The sequence below is a fragment of the Zalophus californianus genome, chromosome 4 (genome assembly GCF_009762305.2).
Source record: "Zalophus californianus isolate mZalCal1 chromosome 4, mZalCal1.pri.v2, whole genome shotgun sequence".
NCBI classification, from domain to species: domain Eukaryota; kingdom Metazoa; phylum Chordata; class Mammalia; order Carnivora; family Otariidae; genus Zalophus; species Zalophus californianus.
In genome coordinates, this window is record NC_045598.1 from 20525498 (window position 1) to 20537205 (window position 11708).

Here is an 11708-nt window from a genome sequence, read left to right on the forward strand (position 1 = left end):
ACAGTACATGTACCATATTCCTTTTCTAAAATCCCAAAAGTTCTATATTCAAAAAACATCTGGTCCCAAGAACTGATGTGCTGTGTTTTTGTTTTTTTTTTTTTTGGCCCCAAGGTACTATGGACTGGTATGCTAATTAAGTCTGTCTTATACAGAAAATATAACTAATAAAGAGAATGAAGGTAGATCTTCAGATAAAATAAATTCAATGCCTTAACAACTATTCACACATACACAATCCTGTAAAACGAAGCATTAAAAACTTTTAACAAATGTCAAAACTCAAACACACCATTATGTGTTTTTTCAAGTGATGGTGGTATCTGCATCATCCAGTATCTAGATCAATTCTTCTTAGGTTGAAATTCACTAACTTATATCACAGTTAAGATAGGCCAAAGACTGCAACTGGCAATTAAGTTGAGAAAAAGAATCATCCACTGGTAAATAACAAACTCAGTAAAGTGTTCTGATTTTTAAGAAATTTATCTCAGAGGGCTGCATATCTAAAATCATCATTCTAGGGATGCCTGGGTGGCTCAGTCGGTTAAGCCTCAGCCTTGGGCTCGGGTCATGATCTCAGGGTCCTGGAATGGAGTCCCGAGTCCCGCATCAGGCTCCTTGCTCAGCAGGGAGAGCCTGCTGCTCCCTCTGTTTGTGCTCTATCTCAAATAAATAAATAAAGATTAAAAATAAATAAAAAATAAAGGTATTATTCTAGAATACAATTTCTCAACTTTGAACAAATTACAATTGACTTTTTCTGTGAAAGTAGGGCCTCGGACAGGGACAGCAACAGGAACAGCTCTTAAAGATATTTGACCTGGAGGAAGAGTTTCACAGTTCTTTCCTTCCTTCCTCCTTCAGTTGCTGCTTTTCTGGTTTTAGAATTTCAAACAAAGAAATACATATTGGCTCCACTGCTAAGAAACGCCCTCTTTCTCAGCAACTTCCTCTTCCAATTTTCTTCCCTACCATTGACATATGAGAACAATACACACTGCAGGTCCTACCATTTTGATTAACCAAAAGCTGAGGCTTGGAAAAATCAAGGGCTACAATTTATTGTATCCAACTACTAGTCTCGGACTCCAGGACCACAATCTTCACTCATCTACAAGTCAGATAACAGGGAACACAAAGAAAGGAAGGAACATTATACTTCATCAGAGGCAGGATACTGAAACTTTCGTTCCAGGAATCCAAAGAAATTTGAACAAGTGGGAAATTTCTCTTGTCCCAAGAAAATTTAGCCTTCTTAGGGAGGAGAAAAAGTTACTGGGCTGGCACCCCTCTGAACTAAGAGTCAAGTCTATACACCAACAGTTGGTGAACTTCTACAAGTCACCCAGTCAGAATTCAAACTGAGTTCTTTGAGGTTCTGACATACTTCAAAGTAACTTTTACCATTTAGAAATGGTCCTTTCCAAGTCACAGACTGAAGAAAGGGAATGCACTTATAATTAGCCATCCAGAGATCAAGGTCCAGCCTGTCTCCATGCCAGAGGTCAATGCAAGTGTCTGGGACCAGACCCTTCCCCCCGTTTGTGACAAAGCAAACTTCTTTTCAGTGGACAATGACTCCCCCCTTGTCTAGTGATTCTCAAAGGAAACCACCTTACGGTTGTTAAGCTCTGTACCTCACCGTGTGACCTTGGACAAGTTACTTAATTTCTCTGAAACTCAAGTTTCCTAATGTGTAAATTCCCAACAGCGGCTGTAAAAATTAAGTAAGAACATAAGCCTAAATAAAGGCTGGCACATAGTAGGAGCACCATAAATGCTCCCCCTCCTACTCCTAACCCTCCTGAATTCTTTCGGGCCTAAATTTCAATCATTGCCCCAAGAGGTTCCAAGGATGCTTTCCTCTCCTCTGATGCTATGGAGCACCAGTATATAAAACTTTGCCATCTCAGAGGCTCTAGGATCCTGGAGGACCAAGACAACCGCAGTCCACCTCATCATAGTCTGGGATCCACCCAGCCTTCATGGAACTTTAGCCAACTCTAGCCCTGCAGAACCATCCCGTACCCATATATTACATACATACACACACACGTACGTGCACACAGTCCTCTCGGCCACTCCTCAACTTAGCAGGCCAGGGATCTCAAAGAGCACTACAATTCCTTCATGGCCGAGAGATGGAAATTGAAGCTCCGCCTGGAGAAGAACTTGCCCAAGGCCTCCGAGAATATCTGAGATCCAACTCATGTACAACTGCCTGCAAAGCCTTCGTTTTACAAATAGGGAAACGAGGCCCAGGAAGGGAAGTGACTTGCCCAAGGTCACACAGCGAGTGAGTGGCAGCGCCAGGTCAGGTTGGGGGCACTTTCGCAGCCTCACAGATTCGCCGGCCCCTCCAAGTCTCCGAGGGGATCTCCAGGACACCTCCTCCTCCCTGGGGAGGGGAGTGTAGAGTAAGAGGCCACCCCGCGCTGACCGCTCGACCGGGCACTGCCCATCCGCCGCAGGAGGCGCGCCACCCACTCCCCCGGGACCCCGCGAGGCTCCGGGCGTGGAGGCGCGGTCGGGCCGGCGCCTCACGGTGGGGCCCGCCCGCGGGGACTTGTTGCTCACCTGGTCTCGCACGGTCGCCCTCAGCGACAGATGGGCCGGCCAGCCGCCCTTCCCCGCACGGGGCCTGTTCCCGCGGGCCGCCTCCGGGGATGCCACACAGCCAGACCCCCCTCAGCGCGCTACGCCCCCAGCCGCGTTCACCCGGCCCGCGTCCGCCATTACGCGATTTCCCTCCCTGGGACGCAGCCACACCCCGCCAACGGCCCTGATTGGCTCTCTGCCCCACCCTCCTGGGGCTTTCGGGCATCCCATTGGCCTGAGTGGAGTGCCAGTTAAATAGCTACGCAAAAGACGTACTCAAGGATACCGACTGGGGAGCTCCACCCGAGGTACTTCCGCAATCGGAGTAAACAGCGGGAGGGCAAACCAAGTGAAGTGGGGGTGGAGATTAAACTGAATCAACGCCTGAATTCAAGGTAGGAAAATCCCACCTAAGAAAGTGTAAAAACTCGTACAAAGTGTATTCAAAGATGAATTTTTCTTGTTAGAGTTCAAAGAACCAGGATTTTTGGTGGAAGGAAGGGGCCAAAACCATGAACTTGCTATGGACACCCCTCAAGTTGCAGGTAGTTTTGCCTCTCCTCTCCGGGTCTCGGGCCCGACCGAAAGTAGGGTGGGGAGAGTGAGTCATCGGCTCCAGTCAGCCGCTAAATGATTCTTCCGGGGCGAGGTCTGGGGTCCTGGGACTGGGAGCTGGTTCTGACAGGCCAGGGTCAGGTGAGCCGAGACCGTGGTCAGCTGCCCCCTAATTCTGCGACCTCAGACGACTTCCTGAACTTATCTGGGTCTCAGTTTTGTCCTTCTGCAGAATAGGACCAGTCATGTCTGCCTTATGTCCTGGCGCGTTTGTTGAGGCTGCATGCCTGAGTTGGGTATATGTGCGTCTTGTCGATTATAAAAGGCTGCAGCTGGATACCATATGACAGATTCACAAGTTAGCGAAAATCTCTCATTTAGTTCTCTAGATCAACTCTGTAAGGCGGATATTGTCCTCGTTTTGCAGGAGAGAAAATTGAAAACTCCAGGACTTACCCTGGGTCACCCAGGGAATTTGAAACAACCCTAGGACTCAAACTTCTATCTTTTGTCTTCCATTTCTGTATTTCTCCTTCCAGGCCTGGTGTCCCCTGAGAAAGACGTTCCTCCACCAACCCTTTAGCATTCCAGGGAGTGTCTCGAGAGTGCCAGGCCAGTTCCCCTCTCTCTGGTCACCATAGGCCCCAGATGTTTCTAGGGTCCTAGGAATCAGGAGGTGAGTAGGGGATGACAGGTGGGTCAGCAACCCAGACAGAATCCTAAACAAGGACAGAGAGGGGGCAGTGACACCATTGTGGGCCCTCAGCAGGGCAGCCTCTATGCCAAGACTTAAATCCAGGTCTGTCTGCTCTCAGAACAGGGCTCTTTTCATTGCAGGATTGTTTTTCCCAGAAGGGCTGCCTTGGCTGTAATTCCTAGTCCTTTCCCTCTCTGGAAAGGAAGGAGGCCAAGATGGGAGTGGGAGGGGGAGCAGCCTAAGACTTTAGAAGGGTAGAGACCACCAAGTGCGTGGTGCTGAAAGAGCCTCAGTGCTGGCTGAGTCCGTGACCTCCAGGCTCAAACTGGGACGTGTGGTCTGACAACCAATGACTATTTAAATTGTGACTGTGGCCATTGGGTGCTGCGAGGCAGCAGGTGCTGTGCAGAAGTCGGTGGCTTTGGGTCAGCCTGACCTGAAATTGAATCCAAGCTCCACCACTTTCTAGCTCTCTGAGCCTCACCTATGTCTTCTCTAAAATGGGGACAGGGGCGCCTGGGTGGCTCAGTCAGTTAAGCGTCTGCCTTTGGCTCAGGTCATGATTCCAGAGTCCTGGGATCAAGCCCCACATCCGGCTCCCTGCTCAGTGGGAAGCCTGCTTCTCCCTCTCCCACTCCCTCTGCTTGTGTCCCCTCTCTCTCTCTCTCTGTCAAATAAATAAACAAGATCTTTAAAAAAAATCAAAAATTAAATGGGGACAACAGGGCAGTTGGGAGGATTCAGTGAGTTAATTGTGGAATGAATGACTCATGTGAGCAAAGTACCTGGTAGCTATCTATTCATTCATGGATTCATCTATTCAATAAAAAAATTATTAAGTACCAGGGCGCGTGGCTGGCTCAGTCAGTAGAACATATGACTCGATCTCACAGTCAGTGAGTTCGAGACCCATGTTGGGTGTAGGGTTTACTTAGAAAAAAAAAAAAAAAAATTAAGGACTGACTATGGATAGGCAGCCTGCCAGTGGTGCAGTACAGTGGTGGGCAAAACAGACAGACCCACATGGAGCTTAGAGTTTAGCGAGGAAGTAAGTCATAAAACAAATGACCAGACAAAAGAGAGTTAGAAACTATGATAGTGAACAAGAAGGCAAAGTACAAGGTGTTTATTATGAGAGTGAATGTCAGGATGGGGTGGGGCCAGAGGAGGCTCCCTGAAGAGGTGATATCTCGGGGTGAGTTGGTGAATGGGGGTTAACTAGGCAGCAGGTGTTTGGAAGAAGTGTTGCAGGCCAAGAGAAAGGGTGTGGAAGGCATTCAGGCCAATTGGGATAGGTGGCAATGGAGAGGGAGGGCAGAGCTCATGCGGGGGCCTAAACAAATGAGGTGTTAACAGGGGAGGGAACCTGGCTTTGAAAGTGGGGCTCATTTCCAAGGGTCTGTGTACTTTTCTGGTAGGCCCTGAATGCAAGCTTTGAGGCCAGCCAGGGTTTGAATCCTCACTCTGCCATCTCACCTCGGACTGTTGTGACCTTGACCCGTCACCACACCTCTCTATGCCTCATCTCCTAAGAAATGGGGATAATGATAAAGTGTCATAGGGTGGGGGTGAGGATTCAATGTGGAACATGTCTAAAGTGTTCTGGCACATGGAAGGCACTCCATAAAAGGTGCTCGGTCTTCCCAGCATGGAGGGAAGTGAGCCTGAGGCAGCAGATCTATCAGATAAGTTTGGGAGAGAGCTGATGCAAGCGTCTATACACTGGGCAAGTTGTCGTCTGACCTTAATTATTTCGGAAGACCCTGAAGCCAGGCAAGCCTGGATTCAAATCACAGCTACAGCACTTCCTAGCAGTGTGACCTTGAGCAAGTGACTTCACCTCTCTGAGCCTCAGTTTCCTTATCCATAAAACGGGAATCATAATTGTTTTTATCTTCCAGAACTGTGAAAGTTAAATGAGATAATAGATGCAAAGCACTTAGCACAGTGATTGGCACACAGTAAGCAGCTGTTGAATGTTAACTTTAATAGTATTGTCATTGACTCTAACAGTAACTTCACTGGTAATTTAATAATAATTATTATTGTCGATATCCGCATTACCACCTGTCCTAGGTAAGACTGGAGCTTTGCTTGAAGGTTGTCTGGCAACAGGAGCCATAGTTTCTCCTTTTATGGACATGGACAAGATGCTCTCTGAGGGGATGGTGCCGAACACTTTAATATTGATATTAATAAGCACTAACACTGAGCATTTCCTATGTGTCAAACACATGCTAAGTGCTTCCCATGCATTAACTCATAAATCCTCTTAGTAGTCCTATGAGTGATGTCCTGTCATTACCATCATTTTACAAATGAGACAAAGGAAGCATGAAGAGGTTAAATGACTTGCCCAAGGCCACCCAGTCAGCAAGCAGCACAGCTGGAATTCGAACCCAGCCTCTGAACATGAGTGGACTTAATGCTCTTGAGGGTAAGCCCTCCTTCTTCTACCCAAGCAGTTATAGTTATCACCTGGTGGGATGAAATTATCCACTGCCGGTAGCCGAGTCCCAGGCTCTGAAGACCAAACCCGTCTCTTTCCCACCAATTCTGAAAAGTAACCCTTGCCTGTTTGTTCCCTGCCCTGCGAGGCAGATTAGAGCAGGGAACAGACCCTCTTCCTCTGCAAGGGAAAGCAAAAAGACATTTAGAGTCACCAGAACTGGGTTTGAGTCCCAACAGTCTTGGCCAAGTCACACCCCCTGTCTAAGCCTCAGTTTCCTTGTCTATGAAATAGGGATGATAGCAGCTCTGCCTACAGGGCTGTTGTGAGGAGCAGAAAAAATAAGGCCTGCATAAACTATGAAGTGCTGTCAGCACAGGAGGGCCTCTCATTGTTGCTATGGGGATGGCAAACACCCTGGGGAAAGCAGCCTAAACCAGTATAGCTGGCAAAATTGACATCTCCAGAAAAAGTCTTGGGTTTGAGTCCAGGATCTGCCTGTTACCCCCTGTGTGACCTTAAGCAAGTTATAAAACCTCAGTTTTCTCCTCTATAAAATGGAGTGAATAATACTGGTCTTGAGCTGGGGTGAAAAACGCATTGAGGGAATGCATAAAAAGCCATGAACCAATTCCCGGTACAGAGCTGGCAGAGCACAGTGTGTTAAGGGATTCTAGGGGAAGAAACAAAGCACAGGGACCATGAAGAATCACAGTGACCCCTCTTCACCACCCCTGGTTGAGGGGAAGGGGATGGAGACCACTGTGTTTAGAGCCCAGAATAGTCTGCAGCCTCTACCCTACCTCTAGCATCCTCAGCTCTTGCTGGGTCCACTGCCTCTCTCTCTCTCTCTCTCTCTCTCTCTCTCTCTCTCTCTCTCTCTCTCTCTCTCTCTCTCTCTCCCCCCCTCTCCCCCTCTCCCTCTCCCCCCCCCTCCCTCCCCCCCTCCCTCTCGTCAAACAAGTTCTTCTCCACTGAGCAATCCCAGGGGGCCCTGAACCTCGGTTCCAGCCAAGCTCGCAGGCTTTCCCCGCCTCCACATCCTTAATCCACAGCCTTTGCATTTGCCATTCCTTCCACCTGGAATGCTCTCTCCTCCCGGAACGCCTGTGATGGGGAAAGGGGGGTGCCTGAGGGAAAGGATCTGGAATGATGCTCCCCTACCTCCTCACTCCCCTCCCCTCCATCTCCCACGCTGCATGCCTGACCTCCCCCCTCCCAGCGTGGGGGGATGAGGCAGCATCAGGAGGGGGAGGACTCCGTGAAGGGCCCTCTATGGGGTTTTTCACCTGCTCAGAAGAGGGAGACAGAAATGAAAGCTCTAGAAAAACGCCTGCTGCTCTGCTCCGGAGGCCCCAGCTCTGGAAAGCCTCCCTGCCTTCCCACTGGGGCAACTTCTCTTCCTCCCCCTCATCCTGCAGGCAGGTGCCACAGTCAAGGAACATGGGTGGGCGGCAGGCCAGAGAGACGTGGGTTCAAATCCCATTCTTGGGCGCCTGGGTGGCTCAGTTGGTTAAGCGACTGCCTTCGGCTTAGGTCATGATCCTGGAGTCGCGGGATCGAGTCCCACATCGGGCTCCCTGCTCGGCAGGGAGTCTGCTTCTCCCTCTGACCCTCTTCCCTCTCGTGCTCTCTATCTCTCATTCTCTCTCTCTCAAATAAATAAATAAAATCTTTAAAAAAAAAAAAGAACAAATCCCATTCCTGTCCCCTATCCAGTAAATGGCCTTAGCAAGAACCTTGGGCCCCCACACACCTCATTTCTTGTTGTGCCCTTTTAGGACACAACAGCCCTGCCTCTCAGGCTGCTGTGAGGGCTAGGTGGGGTGCCAGATGGAAGTGCCTGGCACACCCGAGGTACTTGGCGATGGAGCAAACACAAGCGCCCGTGCGTGCCCAACACAGCTCTCAGCACCTTGCAGATATTAGCCCGTTGAATTCCCCGTAAGGTGGGTACCTTTACTCTCCCCTTTTGACAGATGAGGAAACGGGCACAGAGAGATGAGATACCTTGTCCAAGGTCACACAGCCAGTAAGAGGCAGAGCTTCATCTCCGTTCTTACCCACCACACTACGGTGTGCTCAGTACCGGTTGTCAGGAGTATTGTTGCTGTGATCTGTTTTTATCTGCACTGACTCTATGCCCCCAGTGAGTACATGTTATTCTTCTCCCACATTCAAAATCTTGCCTGAATTTTCCCTCCTTCGTGACATCTTCCAGGCTGTTCATTTAAAGAGCATATATTGCTCTCTCCTCTGGCCAGGCCAATGCAGGGCACTAGGGACCAGTGATCCATCCACTGAGTCTCTGTTTTTCAGCAGCTCCCAATCTGGTGAGGGAGAAAATACATACATAAAAAAAATTTTTTTTAAGATTTTTAAAATTTATGTATTTGAGCTCCTACATACATAAAAATTACAATAAAAGAGGGAGGGGCACCTGGGTGGCTCAGTCGTTGAGCATCTGCCTTCTGCTCAGGTCATGATCCCAGGGTCCTGGGATGGAGCCGCCGTCCAGCTCCTGGCTCAGCGGGGAGCCTGCTTCTCCCTCTGCCTCTCCCCCTGCTCATGCTCTCTCTCTCTCTCTCTCTCTCTCTCTCTCTCTCTCTCTGTATCTCTGTGTCTCGAATGAATAAATAAAATCTTTTAAAAAATATACAATAAAAGAGGGAAACACCAATTGCAGCAGGAGCCGTGAGCTCACAAAAGCTTACACTCAACCTAATGCAACTGAGGGACTGCGCAGGTTCATAGAGGATGGGTCATTTGAGTGGGGCCTTGAAGGGTGAGTATGAGTTTCTCAGATAGGGTTATAAAGTAAGAACATAGACTATGACATGTAGGAGGCACCTGGGTGGCTCAGTCGGTTAAGCGTCTGCCTTCAGCTCAGGTCATGATCCCAGGGTCCTGGGATCGAGCCCCGCCTCGGGCTCCTTGCTCAGCGGGGAGCCTGCTTCTCCTTGTCCCTCTGCCTGCCACTCCTCCTGCTTGTGCACTGTCTCTGTCAAATAAATAAAATCTTAAAAAAAAAAAAAGAATATGACGGTAGTGCAGACCCTGCAAAGGGGACTGGATAAAAGCTAGAGAATAACATAGCTGGGGTCAGTTCTATGCCAGGACCTGTATGTATATGCTGCAGGTGTAGAGGTGGAAAGATATTAACTGGGCCCTGAAGATGCCTCCATACTTGGTGTGGGGGATAGAAAGCAACAAGTAAGGCAAAAATATCCATATTAAGAAAATTCCAGAAGGCCTTTGAGATTACCAAAAAGAGACCTAACCCTGTCAAGGGGTCAGTGAAGTCTTCTTGGGGGGATAGCTGATGGTTAGGCTGAGCCTCAAAGAGCAGAGCCAGATGATGTCACCTACTGCCACTCCAGCCCATGTATGAATTCAACACAAAAACAATGCTAACTCTAAAATAAGAGTTAGGAACCCTAATAAAGTTCTAATTTTTCTCATGAGTGCTATTTAAATGTTTTTTTTAATTATCAAACATCAAATTAGTTTTTTATTTTATTTATTCATTTGAGAGAGAGACAGAGACAGAGAGAACACAAGCAGGGGGAGAGGCAGAGGGAGAGGGAGAAGCAGACGCCCTGCTGAGCTGGGAGCCTGACATGGGGCTCCATCCCAGGACCTGGAGATCATGACCTGAGCTGAAGGCAGACGCTTAACCCTCTGAGCCACCCAGGTGCCCCTCAAATTAGTTTTTTAAAATAATATTTTGGGGCACCTGGGTGGCTCAGTCGGTTAAACATCTGCCTTTGGCTCAGGTCATGATCTCAGGGTCCTGGGATCGAGCCCCACCTAGCAGGGGCGGGCTCCCCGCTCAGCGGAGAGTCTGCTTGTCCCCCTGCCCCTCTCCCTCCTCATGCTCTTACTCAAATAAATAAAATAATATTTTAAAAAATAATATATATATATATTTAGTGTCCCTGCTTTGCTGGTACCCTAAACACGTGGTCGCTCTGCTCGTTGGGTAATCTGACAGGGTGACAGGCCAGAGGGAGTCATCCAGGTGAGAGGTGGAGAAGGGTGTGGAAAGCAGAGGGACTTTCACATGCAAAGGCCCAGAGGCAACAGAAAAGATGGCACTTTGGGGAAAAAGGAAATCCTCTAATGCGAGCTGGCAAGTGGGAAGAGGTGGCAATAGAGAATCGGACTGGATTCTCAGGGAGCCAGGGAGGCAGGGTTGGGCTTTAACTGGGATGCACCATAATCCAATGTCCCTCTTGCGAGCTCACTCTGAATGTTTCTAGAGACCTATTTCTGGTTTGAATCCGTTCATTCCAGAGACACTATGTACCTACTACGTTTCAAGCACTGACCCAGGTGCTAGGGCTGCAACAGATAATTAAGGGCTCGGCGGGCAGAGCGAGAGGTGGCAGGGACACCGAGCGCCACCCGACAGTAGGACGGCGGGGTCCGGCTGGACAAAGGCTCGGAGTGTGGAAGCGCGAGCCCTGCAGAAAGAGCCAAGCCCGGTGCTGGACAATGAAGCAGTGAAGTGGGAGATGGCGTGCAGGCTCCTTGCCGTCAAGAGGCCAGTGATTCCTGGAACAGAAGAAGAAAGGAGTGAAAACGGGCGTAGAGGCAATGGGTGAGGGGTGAAAAATCCTCATCTTGTAACCTCCCGAGAAGGCAGCCAAGTGGGCAGAGGGGCAGAGACCCAGCCAACCCCTTCAGCGACCCCCATGCTTTCCCAGCCCTGCTGAACCCCGCAGCCTGTCTCCTCGGGGCTCCAGAAGTCAGGCCAAACCCTGAAGGAGAGCTGAGGCGGGTGAGGAGGGGGTGAGGAGGGGGTAGGGGATAAGCGTCAGCCTCTGCCCAGCAGGGCCTTCCTTCCCAGCTGAGGAGCCAGAGGTTACAGGGAAGGATTAAGGAGTTGGTTGCTTTTTTACCCAAACTGTGGCTGCATCTCTCTCTCTCGCTCTCTTTCTTTTTTTTTTAAAGAAGAATGTTCCTGTACACGCACCCGGAGGCTTTTGCAGGAGGCGGCTGTTGGAGAACCCGGAAAACAAGCCAAGAAACAAGAGAGAGGAAGAAGACCACGCCTCGCCTGGCGGATTCCTAATGGCCCAGGAGACCTGAGGCTTTACTGTGGGAGGCTGGGGGGTGGGGGGGAGAGCGGGGGGGGGGGGGGGGGGGGCGGTGCTGGCTCGGGTGGGAGGGAAGGGCAGGCCGAAGGACAGCCACTTGCTGGTCGGTGACCTTGGGCGGGATGCTGCCTGCTTCCCTCTGGTGAGAATGGGGAGGAGGGGGGCAGGGGCAGGGCTGGCCGGCTGAGGTCACAGGAAGGCCCCTTCCAGCCTGAAACGCGATCTCGGGATGTGGGGCCTGCCAACCTGCAGCGACCCTGGGCCAGCAGAGATGAAAGGCTGCCTGTCCCCAGCTTCCGGACCC

The 11708-nt window shown here is 50.0% G+C and overlaps 1 protein-coding gene and 1 long non-coding RNA gene across 5 annotated transcripts in view; one reads left to right on the top strand and one right to left on the bottom strand.

Moving 5' to 3' along the window:
• WASF2 (WASP family member 2) overlaps window positions 1-2778 on the bottom strand; it is a 74844-nt gene extending 72066 nt beyond the window's left edge. Inside the window, exons 1-2 of one of the 3 annotated variants that reach the window (XM_027606475.1) lie at window positions 2581-2778; window positions 2283-2401 (exon numbers count right to left, since the gene is read on the bottom strand). The gene's annotated coding sequence lies outside the window, so the exon portion shown is untranslated. The remainder of the gene's footprint in view (window positions 1-2282; window positions 2402-2580) is intronic. The other 2 variants (XM_027606468.2, XM_027606491.1) reach the window with 2 other exon arrangements.
• Window positions 2779-2891: 113 nt separating this feature from the next.
• Window positions 2892-11399, top strand: LOC113929540. Of its 2 annotated transcripts, none has more exons than XR_003522238.2 (4): window positions 2892-2996; window positions 3696-3832; window positions 10599-10905; window positions 11259-11399. It is a non-coding gene; the product is annotated as an uncharacterized LOC113929540 (long non-coding RNA). The 2 variants fall into 2 exon arrangements; XR_003522236.2 differs by lacking the exon at window positions 2892-2996 and adding an exon at window positions 3178-3297.
• Window positions 11400-11708: the final 309 nt, after the last annotated feature.